Source organism: Mustela putorius, unplaced genomic scaffold (genome assembly GCF_011764305.1).
Source record: "Mustela putorius furo isolate JIRA1106 unplaced genomic scaffold, ASM1176430v1.1 tig00000561_pilon_pilon_pilon, whole genome shotgun sequence".
Lineage (NCBI taxonomy): Eukaryota > Metazoa > Chordata > Mammalia > Carnivora > Mustelidae > Mustela > Mustela putorius.
The window spans coordinates 1,602,652-1,620,643 of NW_025421415.1; the positions used below are offsets into that span (position 1 = coordinate 1,602,652).

Below are 17,992 nucleotides of genomic sequence, written 5' to 3' on the forward strand. Positions count from 1 at the left end.
CCTGCACCCAGTCATGGGACTACAGAAAGGTTCCCCCTCCCCACACCTTCCCTCTATGTTACAAAAGGCTTATTTTCTTTTTACCCAGTATATCGTGTCCACCTTGCAACAAATAATTACAAGGCATATTAAAAAGCAAAACAAAAAACTAGGTTTCTAGCTCAGGAAAACAGAAAAAACGGCAGCAAATTTTTGCAAATTAAGTTCAAAGCCAGCAGAGGGAGAGAAATAATTAAAAACTAGAGCTTCAATCAATGCAGGAAATCAATGAAGAAAATCACAGAAATCAAAAGCTAGCTCTCCACAAACATCTATCAAACCATTAAGCATTTTGCCAATGTAACTAAGAGAAAAGGAGAGAAAACACAAATTATTATCAGAAATAAAAGAGACATCTCTACAGATTCCATGGACATTAAAAGGATACGGGGGGGGGGGGCAAGATGGCGGAGAAGTAGGAGACCCTGTTTCAACTGGAGCCCCTAAAGTGAGCTAATTATTTACCAGAACACCCTGAAAACCATGAAATCAGCCTGAGACGTAGGATTATACACCTCTGGATCTCTACAGGGGCAGAAGACACCAGAGAGAGGTAAAGCAGAGTGGGAATGCTCAGACTGATACTGGAAGATAAGCAGACAGGGGAGGGAGCCACCAGAAGCGACCCATTGGAAAGTAATACCCCACACGAAAGTGCTCTGTGGTTGGGAACCAGCATTAACTTGGAATCTCGTTAAAAGCACTCAAAAAAAGCGAAAGATCTTAAGGGGCAACTGGTGGAATCAGGCAGTCATGGGCACGGGCCTAGGCCCACAGACCCAGGATGGCCACCGCCAGCAACCACCGGTGCCAGAGAGAGTGCGGCGGAGCCTCCAGTTTCTGGCCACCGAGCTCCCCCCGTGTTGTGTAGCTAGGCTGGGCGCACTCCCGCCCCCACAAGAGGGAGTCTGGTGACCTCGCCAGCCTACGCTCCCTAGAAGTACAGCCTTTTGCGCTCTGTGGTACTATGCAAACGGGGTCTGACCCACTCCCCAGCCTGGGCCTGAAGGAACTCAGCTCGACCTCTGGTCGGGATCCCTTGGCAGCAACCTGGGCAACCATCAAGTCTGGACCCCAGAATCAGTCCCAGCAAAGACAGCCAACGGAAGTAGACTCCCTGGACCAATATCACTTGCAGCTTTAGAGGCACAGGGGTGCAGAGACAAGCGGGAGCTTTGGGCGACCCCTGAGACAGTGGCTGGGGACTTACACTGCCTGCACTGAGGTTGCACGGTTCATGGAGTTTGCAGAGGGGAGTTTGTGTGCTCTGAACCACCCAGAAGGGAGCAGACTGAGGCTTCTCTCGGAGATGGAGGTCTGGGTGCAGTTCCGCCTTCCACTAAACTTAAAAGCCACTAAAAACCAAAACCTCCAGAGAACAAAAGCCTGAAAAACCGGTTTCCACAGAGCCCAGCCCCTTGATAGGGGACAGGAGGACTCAACCCACAAATCTGACTGAAAAACAATGGGGCAGTCCTCTCTCCCAGAAGACAAGCCAAAAGAACGGGAAGACAACCACTACAGGGTCCCCATAAAACTGTAAAACCCCAATATCAGGGGAAAACAGTATGTTAAGCTCCTGGTATTGCCCTAAAACCTGTATATTTCACAGATCCAACTTTTAATTTTTAATTCATTCTCACTATTCTTGTTCTTTTTAATTTTTTAACCTACTTACCATTTCAACCGGAGGATTAATACAACATATTCCATAATAACCTTTTACTTGAACTTTTTTTCATACACGTACCGTGTTTTTTCCTTTTCTATTTTTAATATACATATACATATAAGCTTCAAAGTAATCCTCTTTCACTAATCAATACTACCCCTATATATAAACCAGTTTTAATCTCCCTTCATCTCTAGAAAGTTGAGTCCTTTAACAAAGTTATCAAGATACACCCAGGAATAATTCCTCACCCACATCAAGGATTTATAACCACCCTCCCATCTTTTTCTTCTGCCAGTGTTTCTGTGTATTTGTTTTTGTTCTGGTAGTATATAAATCTTATCCTTGGGGATCATTTTGGCTGGGTTGTTTTTTTTTTCATTTACTTTTGTTGGTCTTTTGGTTTGTCTGTTTTTGTTTGTATACCTTATAAATCTTATCTTTGGGGTCCATTCTGGCTGGGTCTTCTCTTTTTTTTCCCCCTCTCTCTTTCTCTTTCTCGCTCTCTTTTTTTCTATCATGACTGATATATTCAGCGATACATCCCCTCAACCACCTCGCACCAAAATGATTAGGAGGAGGAACACCCAACAGAGGAAAAATTCAGAGACTGTGCCCTCTCCATCAGAATTATTGGATAAGGACACAATTCAGGGTTAGAATTATCTAGGCAAAGGCTAGGTTGGAAAAAACCATTAGTGACAACACAGACTCTCTAATGGCAGAAGTGAAAACCGCCTGGGAAGAAGTTAAAAATACTATCAATGAGATCCAATCTAATCTAAATACTCTAACAGCTAGGGTAACCAAGGCAAAAGATCTAGAGGACAAATTGACAGGAAAAAAGGATCAGGAAGAGCCCTGGAAGAACACCTCAGAAGCCATGAAAACAGAATTAGGGAAATAAATGACCCTATGAAACGGTCCAACGTCAGAATTATTGGGATCGTGATAAGGTGGAGAAAGAGAGAAGACTAGAAGATAGAGCTGAACAAATTTTGGATGAAAATTTTCCCAATCTGGGGAATGGAACCCACGTTTGTGTCCTAGAGGCTCAAAGATCACCCCCCAAGATAACCACTCTAGAAAGACCTCGAGGCACTTGATTGTGAGACTGACGAATCGTAATTTTAGACAACTGCTTCTGAGGGCAGCTATGGGGAAGATTCCTTACGTACAGAGGAAGGTCTATCAGAATAATGTCAGATCTGTCCACAGAAATCTGGCAAGGCAGAAAGGAATGGCAAGACATATTCAGGGCACTAGATGAGAAAAGCGTCCAGCCAAGAATACTTTATCTAGCAAGACTGACATTCAAAATGGATGAAGAGATAAAGAGCTTCCAAGACCTGCAGAGTTTAAAAGAGTATGTGACCACCAAGTGAGCACTACAAGTAATAGTAAGGTGGGGGGGTATAAAAGAAGAAAGAACCCAAGACTGACTTAGAACAGAAATTTACAGAGACAATCTACAGAAACAAGGACTTCACAGGGAACATGAGGTCAATAAAAACGTGTCTTTCAATAATCACTCTCAATGTGAATGGCCTAAACGCTCCCATAAAACAGCACAGGGTTGCAGACTGGATAAAACGACAGGACCCGACCATATGCTGTCTACAAGAGACATGTTTGGAACCTAAAGATACATCTAGACTGAAAGTAAAGAAATGGAGAAGCACCTTTCATGCCAATGGGCCTCAAAAGAAAGCTGCGTAACGATTCTCATATCAGATCAATTAGATTTTAAACTAAAGACTATAGTCAAGAGATAAAGAAGGGCGCTAAAACATTCTTAAAGGGTCTATCCACCAAGAAGATCTAACAATTGTAAATATTTATGCCCCCAATATAGGAGCAGCCAATTACATGAGACAACTGTTAATCAAGATAAAGAGTCACATTGATACGAATACATTAACAGAAGGGGATCTTAACATGCCACTTTCAGTAATGGACAGATCACCCAAGCAGAAAATCAATAAAGAAACAAGAGCATTAAATGACACACTGGACCAGATGGACCTCATAAATATATACAGAACATTCAACCCTAAAAAAACAGAATACTCATTCTTCTCCAGTACACACGGAACCTTCTCCAGAACAGACCACATACTGGGTCACAAATCAGGACTCAACTGATACCAAAAGACTGAGATAATTCCCTGCATATTCTCAGACCACAAAGCTTTGAAACTGGAACTCAACGACAAGAAAAAGTTAGGAAGGAATTCAAACACCTGGAAGCTAAAGACCACCTTGCTTAAGAATGTTTGGATCAACCAGGAAATCAAAGAAGAACTTAAACAATTCATGGAAACCAATGAGAATGAAGACACATCGGTCCAAAACCTATGGGATATGGCAAAGGTGGTCCAAAGGGGGAAATACATAGCCATCCAACCTCACTCAGAAAAAACTGAAAAATCCAAAATGTACCAGCTCTCTTTACACCTTAGAGAACTGGAAAATCAACAAAAAATTAAGCCAACCACACACACAAGAAGGGAAATAATCAAGATTAGAGCAGAGATTAGTGAGATAGAAACTAGAGATACAGTAGATACATCAATGAAACTGGAAGTTGGTTTTTTCAAAGAAAGATCGATAAACCACTGGAATGAATCCAAAAGAAAACCAAATGAATCCAAAGGAAAAGAGAGAAGGACCCAAATTAATAAAATTATGAATGAAAAGGGAGAGATCATGACTAATACCAAGGAAATGGAAATAATCATCAGAAATTATTATGAACAGCTATATGCCAATACGTTAAGCAACCCAGACGAAATGGATGCATTCCTGGAAACCTATAATCTCCCAAAACTGAATCAGGAAGAAACAGACAACCTGAATAGACCAGTATCTAGAAACAAGATTGAAGCTATGATTAAAAACCTGCCCAAATACAAGAGTCCAGGACCTGACAGATTCCCAGAATTCTACCAAACATTCAAAGAAAAAACAATCCTATTCTCCTGAACCTGTTTCAAAAAAAAAAAAAAACAGAAACAGAAGGAAAACTTCCAGACTCTTTATGAAGCCAGCATTACCCACACCAGGCAAAGATCCCATCAAAAAGGAGAATTTCAGACCAATATCCCTGATGAATACGGATGCCAAGGTTCTCAACAAGATCCTAGGTAAGGGGCGCCTGGGTGGCTCAGTTCGGCTCAGGTCATGGTCTCAGGGTCCTGGGATCAAGCCCCACATCAGGCTCTCTGTTCAGCAGGGTGCCTGCTTCCTCCTCTCTCTCTGCTAATTGTGATCTCTCTCTCAAATAAATAAATAAAATCTTAAAAAAAAAAAAAAAAAAAAAAAAAAAAAAAAGATCCTAGCTAAAAGGACCCAACAGTACATTGAAAAGATTATCCCGGGCATATGGATGGCTCAGTGAGTTAATGCCTCTGCCTTCAGCTCAGGTCATGATCCCAAGGTCCTGGGATTGAGCCTCGCATCCGGCTCTCTGCTCGGTGGGGAGACTGCTTCCCTCTCTCTGCCTGCCTCTCTGCCTACTTGTGATCTGTCTGTCAAATAAATAAATAAAATCTTCAAAAATAAATAAATAAAAATAAAAAGATTATCCACCATGACCAGGTAGGATTTATCCATGAATTTATCCATGTGGGATGCAAGGTGGTTCAACATTCACAAGTCAATGTGATAGAAAAAAAATCAATAAGAGAAGAGAGAAGAACCACATGGTCCTCTCAACTGATGCAGAAAAAGCATCTGACAAGATACAGAATTCATTCCTAATTAAAATGCTTCAAAGTGGGCCACCTGGGTGGTTCAGTGGGTTAAAGCCTCTGCCATTGGCTCATGTCATGATCTCAGGGTTCTGGGATTGAGCCCCACATCAGGCTCTTTGCTCCGTAGGGAGACTGCTTCCCTTCCTCTCTCTCTGCCTGCCTCTCTGCCTACCTGTAATCTCTGTCAAATAAATAAATAAAATCTTTTAAAAAATAAAATAAATAAAATGCTTCAAAGTATAAGGATAGATGAAACATTCCTCGACTTCATAAAATCTATGAAAAACCCACAGTGAATATCATCCTCAATGGGGGAAAGCAGACAGCCTTCGCTTTGAGATCAGGATCATGACAAGGTTGCTCAACATAGTAATTTAAGTCCTAGCAACAGCAATCAGACACCAAAAAGAAATAAAAGGTGTTCAAAGTGGTAAAGAAGTAGTCAAACTCTCTCTCTTTGCAGATGACATGATACTTTATATGGAAAACCCAAAGATTCCACCCCCAAACTACTAGAACTCATACAGCAATTCAGTTATGTGGCAGGATACAAAATCAATCCACAGAAATCAGTTGCTTTCTTATACACTAACAATGAAAATACAGAAAGGGAAATGAGAGAATCAATTCCATTTACTATACCACCAAGAACCATAAGATACCTGGGAATAAACCTAACCAACAAAGTACAGGACGTGTACTCGAGGAACTGCAGAACACTCACAAAAGAAATTTAAGACTCAAAAAGATGGAAGAGCATTCCATGCTCATGGATCAGAAGAACAAACATTTTTAAAATGTCTATACAGCCTAGAGCCATCTATACTTTCAATGTCATCCCGATCAAAATTCCACCAGCATTTTTCAAAGAGCTGGAACAAACAATCCTAAAATGTGTATGGAACCAGAAGAGACCCCAAATTGCTAAGGAAATGTTGAAAAAAGAAAAGCAAAACTGGGGGCATCACGTTGCCTGATTTCAAGCTTTACTACAAAGCTGTGATCAAGAGAGCATGGTAGTAGCACAAAAACAGACACAGACCAGTGGCACAGAGTAGAGAGTCCAGATATGGACCCACAACTCTATGATCAAATGATCTTCGACAAAGCAGGAGAAAACATCCAGTGGAAAAAAGACAGTCTCGTCAATAAATGGTGCTAGGAAAATTGAACAGCTAGGTATAGAAGAATGAAACTCAACCATTCTCTTAAACCATACACAAAGATAAAACTCAAAATGGAAGACCTCAATGTGAGGCAGGAAACAATCAAAATCCTAGAGAAGAACATAGGCAGTAACCTCTTCGACATCAGCCACAGCAACTTCTTTCAAGACATGTCCCCAAAGGCAAAGCAAACAAAAGCACAAATGAACTTGTGGGACTTCATCAACATCAGAAGTTTCTGCAGGGCAAAGGAAACAATCAACAAAAGAAAGAGGCAACCCATGGAATGGGAGAAGATACTCACAAATGACACTAAAGACAAAGGGCTGATATCCAAGATCTATAAAGAACTTCTCAAACTCAACACACACAAAATAGATAATCACATCAAAAAATGGGCAGAAGACATGAACAGATGCTTCTTCAAAGGAAACATGTGAATGGTTAATGGACACATGAAAAAATGGTCATCATCATTAGCCATCAAATCAAACACATTGAGATACCACCTTATACCAGTTAGAATGGCCAAAATTAACAAGACAGTAAACAATGAGTGTTGGGGAGAATGTGGACAAAGGGGAACCCTCTTACACTGTGGGTGGGAATGCAAGTTGCTGCAGCCACTTTGGAAAACAGTGTGGAGATTCCTTAAGAAAGTAAAAATAGAGCTATCCTATGACCCTGCAATTGCACTACTGGGTATTTGCCCCAAAGATGCAGATGTAGTGAAAAGAAGGGCCATCTGGGGGTGCCTGGGTGGCTCAGTGGATTAAGCTGCTGCCTTCGGCTCAGGTCATGATCTCAGTGTCCTGGGATCGAGCCCCACATTGGGCTCTCTGCTCAGCGGGGAGCCTGCATCCCCTTCTCTCTCTGCCTAGCTCTCTGCCTACTTGTGATCTCTCTCTGTCAAATAAATAAATAAAATCTTTAATGTGTCTGTTTAAAAAAAAAAAAAAAAAAAGAAGGGCCATCTGTACCCCAGTGTTCATAGCAATGGCCACAGTAACCAAATTGTGGAAAGAACCAAGATGCCCTTCAAAAGACGAATGGATAAAGAAGATATGGTCCATATATATAGTGGAGTATTATGCCTCCATCAGAAAGGATGAATACCCAACTTTTGTATCAACATGGACTGGACTGGAAGAGATTATGCTGAGTGAAATAAGTCTAGCAGAAAGAGTCAATTATCATATGATTTCACTTACTTGCGGAGCATAAGGAATAACACGGAGGACATTGGGAGATGGAGAGAAGTGAGCTGGGGGAAAACAGAGGGGGAGACTTATCAAGAGAGACTGTAAATCCTGAGAAACAAACTGAGGGTTTGGGAGGGGAGGAGGATGGGGGGTTGGGTGAGCCTGGTGGTGGGTATTACGGAGAGCAGGTATTGCATGGAGCACTGGGTGTAGTGCATTAACAATGAATTTGGGAACACTGCAAAAAATAAAAATTTAACAAAAAAGGATACTGAAGAACAATTGTGAGAACTTTATATACACAAACCTGATAACCTCTATGAAATGGATTAATTCCCTTAAAAGACAAAGTCTGCAAAACCTCACACAATCTGAATAGGTCTGTATCTTTTAATGAAATTCAATCAATAACTTTACAAAACAGAAAGCAGCAGACCCTGATGACTTCACTGGTGAATACTAGGCAACATTCTAGGAAGATAAACAAATTCTCTCTCATCGTTCTCAGATGACAGAAGCAGAGGTAATAATTCCCTACTCAGTCTATGAAGCCATCATTACCTTGACTTCAAAACCAGACCAAGACATTACACACACACACACACACACACACACACACAAACCAGACCACTATCTATCATTAATACACATGTACAGATTCTCAACAAAATAATCGATGACTGAATTCATGGATTCAGTCATTTATCTATGGATAAAAAGAACTATGTACCACACTTGGAGGAAGCAAGGAGAAGTAGGAGACTGAAATATCATTAGGTCCCATGAGTTCAGCTAAATACTTACCAAACCATTCCAAACACCTACAAACACAACAGGAGATAGAAGAGAAGAAGAGCAGCAATTCTAGGAAGAGAAAATCGACCACTTTCCAGAAGATAGGATGTACAGAGAAGTGAATCTAAGTGAATCTACAGGAAGATAGACCGTGGGGGGAGGGGCTGGCTCCCAACAAGCGGCAGAGCAGCAGAGCACAAAATCAGAACTCTGAGAAGTCTGCTCCACTGAGGAACATCATTCCAGAGGCTAAGCGGGGGTAGAGCCCTTGTGGGGACAGTGTGGTCTCAGGTCCTGCTGGGTCACAAAAAGACCAGGGGTGTGTGAATGTGGCAGAGCTCCCAGGTATCAAAGCGGAGAAGCCAATTACAGAGAGAGACAAACAGTGGGCTCTCAGCTCAGGGCTACCTTAAACCACGATCTGAGACACAGCAGGGCCACTACTCTTCGAGCAGGGACCCCACAAGTGGCAGATCTGAAGAGACCCTCTCCTTCTTCCTCCAGGAGGAGCAGCGTGGGAAAGCGTGATAAGAATCTGCTGGGTTTGGAGACTCCAAATGGGGCCATGTGACAGAGACAGAAATGCTCAGTCACAGGCCGGGTAAGCACAGCTAGAGACCAGGGAGAGGGGAGGGACTGACCTTATCGCTGACGGCACACTCAGGAGCGGGGCCCTGAGCTCTCAGCTCCTACCAGCTGGAGATTGGGAAACCACCATTTTCATTCCTCTCCTCCAAAGCTGTATGGAACGCTTTCAGGGAATAAAAGCTCCTAGAGTGAACCAGTGCAGATTACACAGCCCGGACCCTGGCAAGGCTGGTACAATTCCGCCTCAGGCAAAGAAATTTGAGAATCACAGCAACAGGACCCTCCCCCAGAAGATCAGCAAGAACCTCCAGCCAAGACCAAGTTCACCAATCATCAAGAACTGTGGGGGCACCTGGGTGGCTCAGTGGGTTAAAGCCTCTGCCTTCTGCTCAGGTCATGATCTCAGGGTCCTGGGACTGAGCCCCACATCGGGCTCTCTGCTCATTGGAGAGCCTGCCTCCCCCTCTCTCTCTCCGCCTGCCTGTCTTCCTACTTGTGACTTCTTTCCCTGTCAAGTAAATAAAATCTTTAAAAAAAGAAAAAAAGAACTGCAGAACTACAGAGCTAGGGGAAAACAACGAACAGAATTCATGGCTTTTTCCCCCATAATCCAGCAAAGTTAAATTTTCTTTTAATTCTTTCTTTAATTTGTTTTGTCTTATTCTTTTTTTTAAAACTTTTCCTTTCTTCTTTTAATGTTTTTAAACTATCAGTGTTTTTAAAAAATCTTTTAAAATTTTCATTGTTATAGTCATATTTTATCCCTTCACTGTATTTAACCTTATTTTTGTATACATGGGGTTTTTTTTCCTTTAAAATTTTGGGATATAATTTCTTCTAATAGATCAAAATACACTCTAAATGTAGTGCATGGGCTTTGTTCTAGTCTCCAGCCTGATCACATTCTCTTTTTCCCCTTTTCCAACAAACTTATTAATTTTTTTAGAATCTTTTTTTCATTTTCATTTTTTACACTCATATTCCATCCCTTCATCATGTTTACCCTTGTTTTTTAATATACAGTTTCTTTAAAACTTTGGGAGGTAGTTTTTTTTTTTTTTAAGATTTTATTTATTTATTTGACAGATAGACATCACAAGTAGAGAGAGAGGCAGGCAGAGAGAGAGGAGGAAGCAGGCTCCCTGCTGAGCAGACAGCCCGATGTGGGGCTCAGTCCCAGAACCCTGGGATCATGACCCAAGCCGAAGGCAGAGGCTTTAACCCACTAAGCCACCCAGGTGACCAGGAGGTAGTTTCTTCTAAGAGACCAGAATAAACCCGAAATCAAGTGGGTGGCCCTGTTCTACTCACCAGTCTAATAGGAAATTATTTTTAATTTTTTTATTTTAAATTATTTCCCCCTCACTTCTCCCCCTGGTTTCAGGTCTCTTCTGATTTGGTTAGCATATAAAATTCTGGGGTCTCTCCCACCCCTTTTAATATTTAGTTCTCATTCATCTATTCCTATCTGGATAAAATGATGAGGTGGAAAAACTCACCACAGAACAAGAACCAAAGAAGAACAAGAGGCAGTACTAACAGCTAGGGACCTAATCAATACAGACATTGGTAATATGTCAGAACCAGAGTTCAGAATGACGATTATCAAGGTGCTAGCTGGGTTCAAAAAAGGCATTTTTCGAAGGAAGATATTAGAGAATCCCTTTCTGCAGAAATAAAATCCCTTTCTGGGAAAATAAAAGAATTAAAATCTAACCAAGTTGAAATAAAAAAAGCTATTAATGAGATGCAATCAAAAATGGAGGCTCTTACTGCTAGGATAAATGAGGCAGAAGAGAGAATTAGTGATATAGAAGACCAAATGATGGAGAATAAAGAAGCTGAGCTCAAGAGAGACAAACAACTTCTGGCCCACAAGGAGAAAATTTGAAAGATAAGTGATACCATAAGACAAAACAATGTTAGAATAATTGAGATTCCAGATGAAGAAAGAGAGGGGCAGAAGGTATATTGGAGCAAATTATAGTAGAGAATTTCCCTAATATGGCAAAGGGAACAAGCATCAAAATCCAACAAGCACAGAAAACTCCTCTAAAAATAGGTCCACAGTTCATCATCTAATAGCAAAACTTGTAAATCTTAGTGATGAAGAGAAAAATCCTGAAAGCAGCTCAGGACAAGTGGTCTGTAACATACAATGGTAGAATTATTGGATTGGCAGCAGACCTATCCACACAGACTTGGCAGGCCAGAAAGGACGGGCATGATACATTCAGAGCGTTAAATGAGAAAAATATACAGCCAAGAAAACTATATCCAGCTAGGCTGTCATTGAAAATAGGAGAGGGGCGCTTGGGTGGCGCAGTGGGTTAAAGCCTCTGCCTTCAGCTTGGGTCATGATCCTGGGGTCCTGGGGATCCAGCCCCACATTGGGCTGCTCCGCAGGGAGCCTGCTTCCTTCTCTCTCTCTGCCTGCCTCTCTGCCTACTTGTGATCTCTGTCTGTCAAATAAATAAATAAAATCTTAAAAAAAAAAAAAAAAAAAAAAAGAAAATATAAGGAGAGATAAAAAGCTTCCAGGACAAACAAAAATTAAAAGAATTTGCAAACACCAAACTAGCCCTACAGGAAATACTGAAAGGGGTCCTCTAAGTGAGGAGAAAGCCTAAAAGTAGTAGACCAGAAAGGAACATAGACAATATACATTAACAGTCACCTTACAGGCAATACAATGGCACTAACTTCATTTGTTTCAATAGTTACCCTGAATGGAAATAGGCTAAATGCCCCAATCAAAAGACACATGGAAATAGGCTAAATGCCCCATACTCAAAAGAGTAAGATTGATAAACCCCTGGCTATTTAGCCTATTTTATCAGAATGGATAAAAAAACAAGACCCATCAATCTACTGTCTACAAGAAACTCATTTTTAGACCCAAAGACACCTCTAGATTTAAAGTGAGGGGGTGGAAAAAATTTACCATACTAATGGACATCAAAAGAAAGCTGAGGTTGCAATCCTTATATCAGATAAATTATATTTTAAGCCAAAGACAATAATAAGAGATGAGGAAGGACACCATATCATACCTAAAGGGCCTGTCCAACAAGATCTAACAATTTTAAATATTTATGCCCCTAATATGGGAGCAGCCTATTATATAAACCAATTAATAACAAAATCAAAGAAACACATCGACAATAATACTATGATAATATTATAGGGGGGACTTTAACAACCCCCTCAATGAAATGGATAGATCATCTAAGCAAAGATCAACAAGGAAATAAAGGCTTTTTTTTTTTTAAGATTTTATTTATTTATTTGTCATAGAGAGAGAAGCAAGAGCAAGCACAGGCAGACAGAGTGGCAGGCAGAGGCAGAGGGAGAAGCAGGCTCCCTGCCAAGCAAGGAGCCTGATGTGGGACTCGATCCTGTGATCATGACCTGAGCCGAAGGCAGCCGCTTAACCAACTGAGCCACTCAGGCGTCCGGAAATAAAGGCTTTAAATGACACATTGGACCAGATGGACATCACAGATATATTCAGAACATTCCATCCCAAAGCAACAGAATACACATTCTTCTCTAGTGCACATGGAACATTCTCCAGAATAGATCACTTCCTGGGTCACAGATCAGGACTCAATTGGGATTGATTGGGATCATTCCCTGCATATTTTTAGATCACAGTGCTCTGAAGCTAGAACTCAATCACAAGAGGAAAGTTGGAAAGAACTCAAATACAAGGAGGCTAAAGAGCGTCCTACTAAAGAATGAATGGGTCAACCAGGAAATTAAACAAGAATTGAAAAAATTCATGGAAACAAACGAAAATGAAAACACAACTGTTCAAAATCTTGGGGACACAGCAAAAACGGTCCTGAGAGGAAAGTATATAGTGATACAAGCCTTTCTCAAGAAACAAGAAAGGTCTAAAGTATACAACCTAACCTACACCTAAAGGAGCTGGAGAAAGAACAGCCAAGAAAGCCTAAACCCAGCAGGAGAAGAGAAATCATAAAGATCAGAACAGAAATCCATGAAATAGAAACCAAAAGAAGAGTAGAACAAATCAATGAAACTAGGAGCTGGTTCTTCAAAAGAGTAAGATTGATAAACCCCTGGCCAGACTTATCAAAAAAAAAAAAAAAGAGAGAGAGAGAGAGAGAGAAAGGACCCAAATTAGTAAAATCATGAATGAAAGACGAGAGATCACAAGCAACAGCAAAGAAATACAAACAACTATAAGAACATCTTAAAAGCAACTACATACCATCAAGTTTCACAATCTGGAAGGAATGGATGCATTCCTAGAGATAAATAAATTACCAAACTTGAACCAGGAAGAAATAGAAAATCTGAACAGACTCATAACCAGTAAGGAGATTGAAGCAATCATCAAAAATCCCCCAAAAAACAAGAGCCCAGGGTTCGAAAGCTTCCGAGGGGAATTCTATCAAACATTTAAAGAAGAATTAATACCTATTCTCCTGAAACTATTTCAAAAAATGGAAGGAAAACTTCCAAATGCATTTTATGAGGCCAGAATTATCATGATCCCAAAAAGGAGAATTACAGACCCATCAAAAAGGAGAATTACAGACCAATATCCTTGATGAACACAAATGTGAAAATTCTCACCATAATACTAGCCAATAGGATCCAATAGTACATTAAAAGGATTATTCAAGGGGGTGCCTGGGTGGCTCAGTGTGTTAAAGCCTCTGCCTTCGGCTCAGGTCATGATCCCAGGGACCTGGGATCGAGCCCCGCATCAAGCTTTCTGCTCAGCTGGGAGCCTTCCTCCTCATCTCTCCCTCTGCCTGCCTCTCTGCCTACTTGTCTGTCAAATAAATAAATAAAATCTTTAAAAAATAATAAAAATAAAAAAATAAATAAAAGGATTATTCACCGTGACCAAGTGGGATTTATTCCTGGGCTGCAAGGTTGGTTCAACATCTGCAAATCAATCAGTGTGGTACAATACACTAATAAAAGAAAGAACAGGGGCACCTGGGTGGCTCAGTGGGTTAAGCCGCTGCCTTCAGCTCAGGTCATGATCTCAGGGTCCTGGGATCGAGTCCCACATCGGGCTCTCTGCTCAGCAGGGAGCCTGCTTCTCTCTCTCTCTCTCTCTCTCTGCCAGTCTCTCTACCTACCTGTGATCTCTCTCTGTCAAATAAATAAATAAATAATCTTTTTAAAAAAATAAAATAAAATGAAAGAACAAAAACCATATGATACTCTCAATAGATGCTGAAAAAGCATTTCACAAAGTACAGCATCCTTTCTTGATCAAAACTCTTCAAAATGTAGGGAGAGGGTACATACCTCAATATCATCAAAACCATCTATGAAAAACCCACAGCAAATATCATTCTTAATGGGGGAAAACAGAGCTTTCCCCCTAAGGTCAGGAACACAGTAGGGATGTCCACTATCACCACTGCTATTCAACACAGTAGTAGAAGTCCTAGCCTTGGCAATCAGACAACAAAAAAAGAAAAAGAAAAGGCATCCGAATCGGCAAAAAAGTCAAACTCTCACTCTTTGCAGATTATATTATACTTTATGTGGAAAACCCAAGACTCCACTCCAAAAATGCTAGAACTCATATAGGAATTCAGGTGAGTGTCAGGATATAAAATCAATGCATAGAAATCAGTTGCATTTCTAAATACCAACAGCATGACAGAAGAAAGAGAAATTGTGTCGATCCCATTTACAACTGCACCCAAAACCATAAGATGCCTAGGAATAAACCTAACCAAAGAGGCAAAGAATCTGTACACAGAAAACTATGAGTACATAAAGTACTCATGAAAGAAATTGAGGAAGACACAAAGAAATGGAAAAGCATTTATTCCATGTTCATGGATTGAAAGAACAAATACTGTGAAAATGTCTATGCTACCTAAACCAATCTACACATTTAACACAATCCCTATCAAAATACCATCAATTTTTTTTGAAAGAAATGGAACAAATAATCCTAAAATTTATATGGAACCAGAAAAGACCCTGAATAGCCAGAGGAATGTTGAAAAAGAAAACCAAAGTTGGTGGCATCACAATTCCAGACTTCAAGCTCTATTACAAAGCTGTAATCATCAAGACAGTATGGTATTGGCACAAAAACAGACATAGATCAATGGAAGAGAGAGCCCCAAAATGGATCCTCCACTCTATGGTCAACTAATCTTCAACAAAGCAGCAAAGAATGTCCAATGAAAAAAAGATAGTCTCTTCAACAAATGGTGTTGAGAAAATTGGCCAGCTACATGCAGAAGAATGAAACTAGACCATCTCCTTACACCACACACAAAAATAGATTCTAAATGGATGAAAGACCTCAATGTGAGACAGGAATCCATCAAAATCCTTGAGAAGAACAGAGGCAGCAACCTCTTCGACCTCAGCCACAGCAACTTCTTCCCAGAAACATCGCAAGGGAAGGCAAGGGAAGCAAGGGCAAAAATGAACTATTGGGATTTCATGAAGATCACAAGCTTTTGCACAGTGAAAAAAACAGTCAACAAAACCAAAAGACAACTGACAGAATGGAGAAGACATTTGCAAATGACATATGAGATAAAGGGCTAATATCCAAAATCTATAAAGAACTTATCAAACTCAACACCCAAAGAACAAATAATCCAATCAAGAAACGGGCAGAAGACATGAACAGACATTTCTGCAAAGAAGACATCCAGATGGTCAACAGACACATGAAAAAGTGCTCCACTTCACTCAGCATCAGGGAAATACAAATCAAAACCATAGTGAGATACCACCTCACACTGGTCAGAAAGGCTAACATTAACCAGTCAGGAAAAGACAGATGTTGGAGAGGATGCAGAGAAAGGGGAACCCTCCTACACTGTTGGTGGGAATGCAAGCTGGTGCAGCCACTCTGGGGAACAGCATGGAGGTTCCTCAAAAAGTTAAAAACAGGGCTACCCTACTACCCAGCAATCACACTACTGGGTATTTACCCTAAGGATACAAATGTAGTGATCCTAAGAGGCAAATGCACCTGAATGTTTATAGCAGCAATGTCCACAACAGCCAAACGATGGAAAGAGCCTAGATGTCCCCCAACAGATGAATGGATAAAAAGACGTGGTGGATATATATACACAATGGAATAGTATGCAGCCATCAAAAGAAATGAAATCCTGCTATTTGCAACGACATGGATGGAACTAGGAGGTATTATGCTGAACAAAATAAGTCAATCTGAGAAAGTTAATTACCATATGATCTCTCTGATATGAAGAATTTGAGAGGCAGGGTGGGGGCTTGTGGGGGATAGGGAAGGAAAAAATGAAACAAGATGGGATCTGGAGGGAGACAAACCATAAGAGACTCTTAATCTCACAAAACAAACTGAGGGTTGCTGGGGGGTGGGGGTGGGATAGGGTGGTGGGGTTATGGTCATTCGGGAGGGTATATGCTATGGTGAGTGCTGTGAAATGTATAAGCCTGATGATTTACAGACTTGTACCCTGGGGCAAATAATACATTATATGTTAATAAAAAAAAAAAAAGAAAGACAGAAATGTGAACCACAACCAAATGCAATTTTGCTCAGGTATATGCGAAGCTAGTTCAACACTGGAAAATCTGTTACTCTGATCCCTCACATCACCAGGCTAAAGAAAGCATAGGATGGCATCAAAAGATGCAGAAAGAGCACGTGACAAAATCCAACACTCAGTACTGATAAAACACCCTAAGGAAACTACAAATAGAGAGGAACTTCCTCAACTTGATGAAAAATGGCCACAAAAAACCTACAGGAACAAGGTAAGGATATCCCCTTTCCTCAGTGTTTCTTCGCATCATACTGCAAGTCCCGGCTAATAAGGTTAAGATAAACAAAGGAAACAAAGGCCTGCTGAGTGGGAATACAGACATAAAACCGTCTTTGTCAGCAGATAATGCAAAATATATTCCTAGCAGAATCATATCTATAAATACACAGAGAACAAACTGATGGCTGCCAGGGTGAGGGGGAGGGCAAACTGCATAAAGGAGAGTGGGAGGTAGAGGCTTCCAGTTATGGCACGAGTCAGTCATGGGGACAAAAGGTACAGCACAGGGAATACAGTGATGGGATTGTAATGGGCTTGTATGGCGACAGAGGGTATCTACACTTATGAGCACCGTGTAAGAAACAGAATTGTCAAACCACTGTATTGTACACTTGAAACTAATAGGACATTTATGTCAACTATCCTACAATTAAACAAAACAACACAACAGTGTTTGCCAGTTTGGCAGGAGGGAGAAGCAGAGCAGACAATTTTCAGAGCAGTGAAAGTCTTCTGTTGGATACTACAATTGCAGATGGGTGTCATTACACATTTGTCTAAACTCATAAACTGTAATACAAACACCGTAAGTAAATCCTAGTATCAACTATGGACTTTGGGTGATTGTTAATGTCGGTTCATCGATTTTACCAAGTGTTTCCCTCTGGTAAGGGATGGTGACAGTGGGGGGCTGCGTGACAGGGAGATCGGGGAATGCAGCAACACTCTGAATTTACACTCAATCTGCTGTGAACCTCAAAATGCTCTATAAGATAGAGTTTATTTAGTTAAAAAAAAATATGAAGGTGCTGTTAATAGGTGAGGGAAAAGAGAATAGTGTGTGTTTTTGGCTTTCCTGCACTCATCCTAGGAAAAAATTTTCCTATCGATTTTTAAGAAAACAAAATTCTGCTTTCTTCTGTTATATACCACATAAAAGAAACTCTCATTCTATTCCTTGGTTTTGTAAACAAGAGCTTGGAGCAGCAAA

The 17,992-nt window shown here is 40.8% G+C and overlaps 1 protein-coding gene across 4 annotated transcripts in view; it reads right to left on the reverse strand.

The window, feature by feature from the left end:
- The window catches only part of CEP120 (centrosomal protein 120), an 81,637-nt gene that overhangs the window by 54,771 nt on the left and 8,874 nt on the right, over positions 1-17,992 (reverse strand). The window lies entirely within an intron of this gene.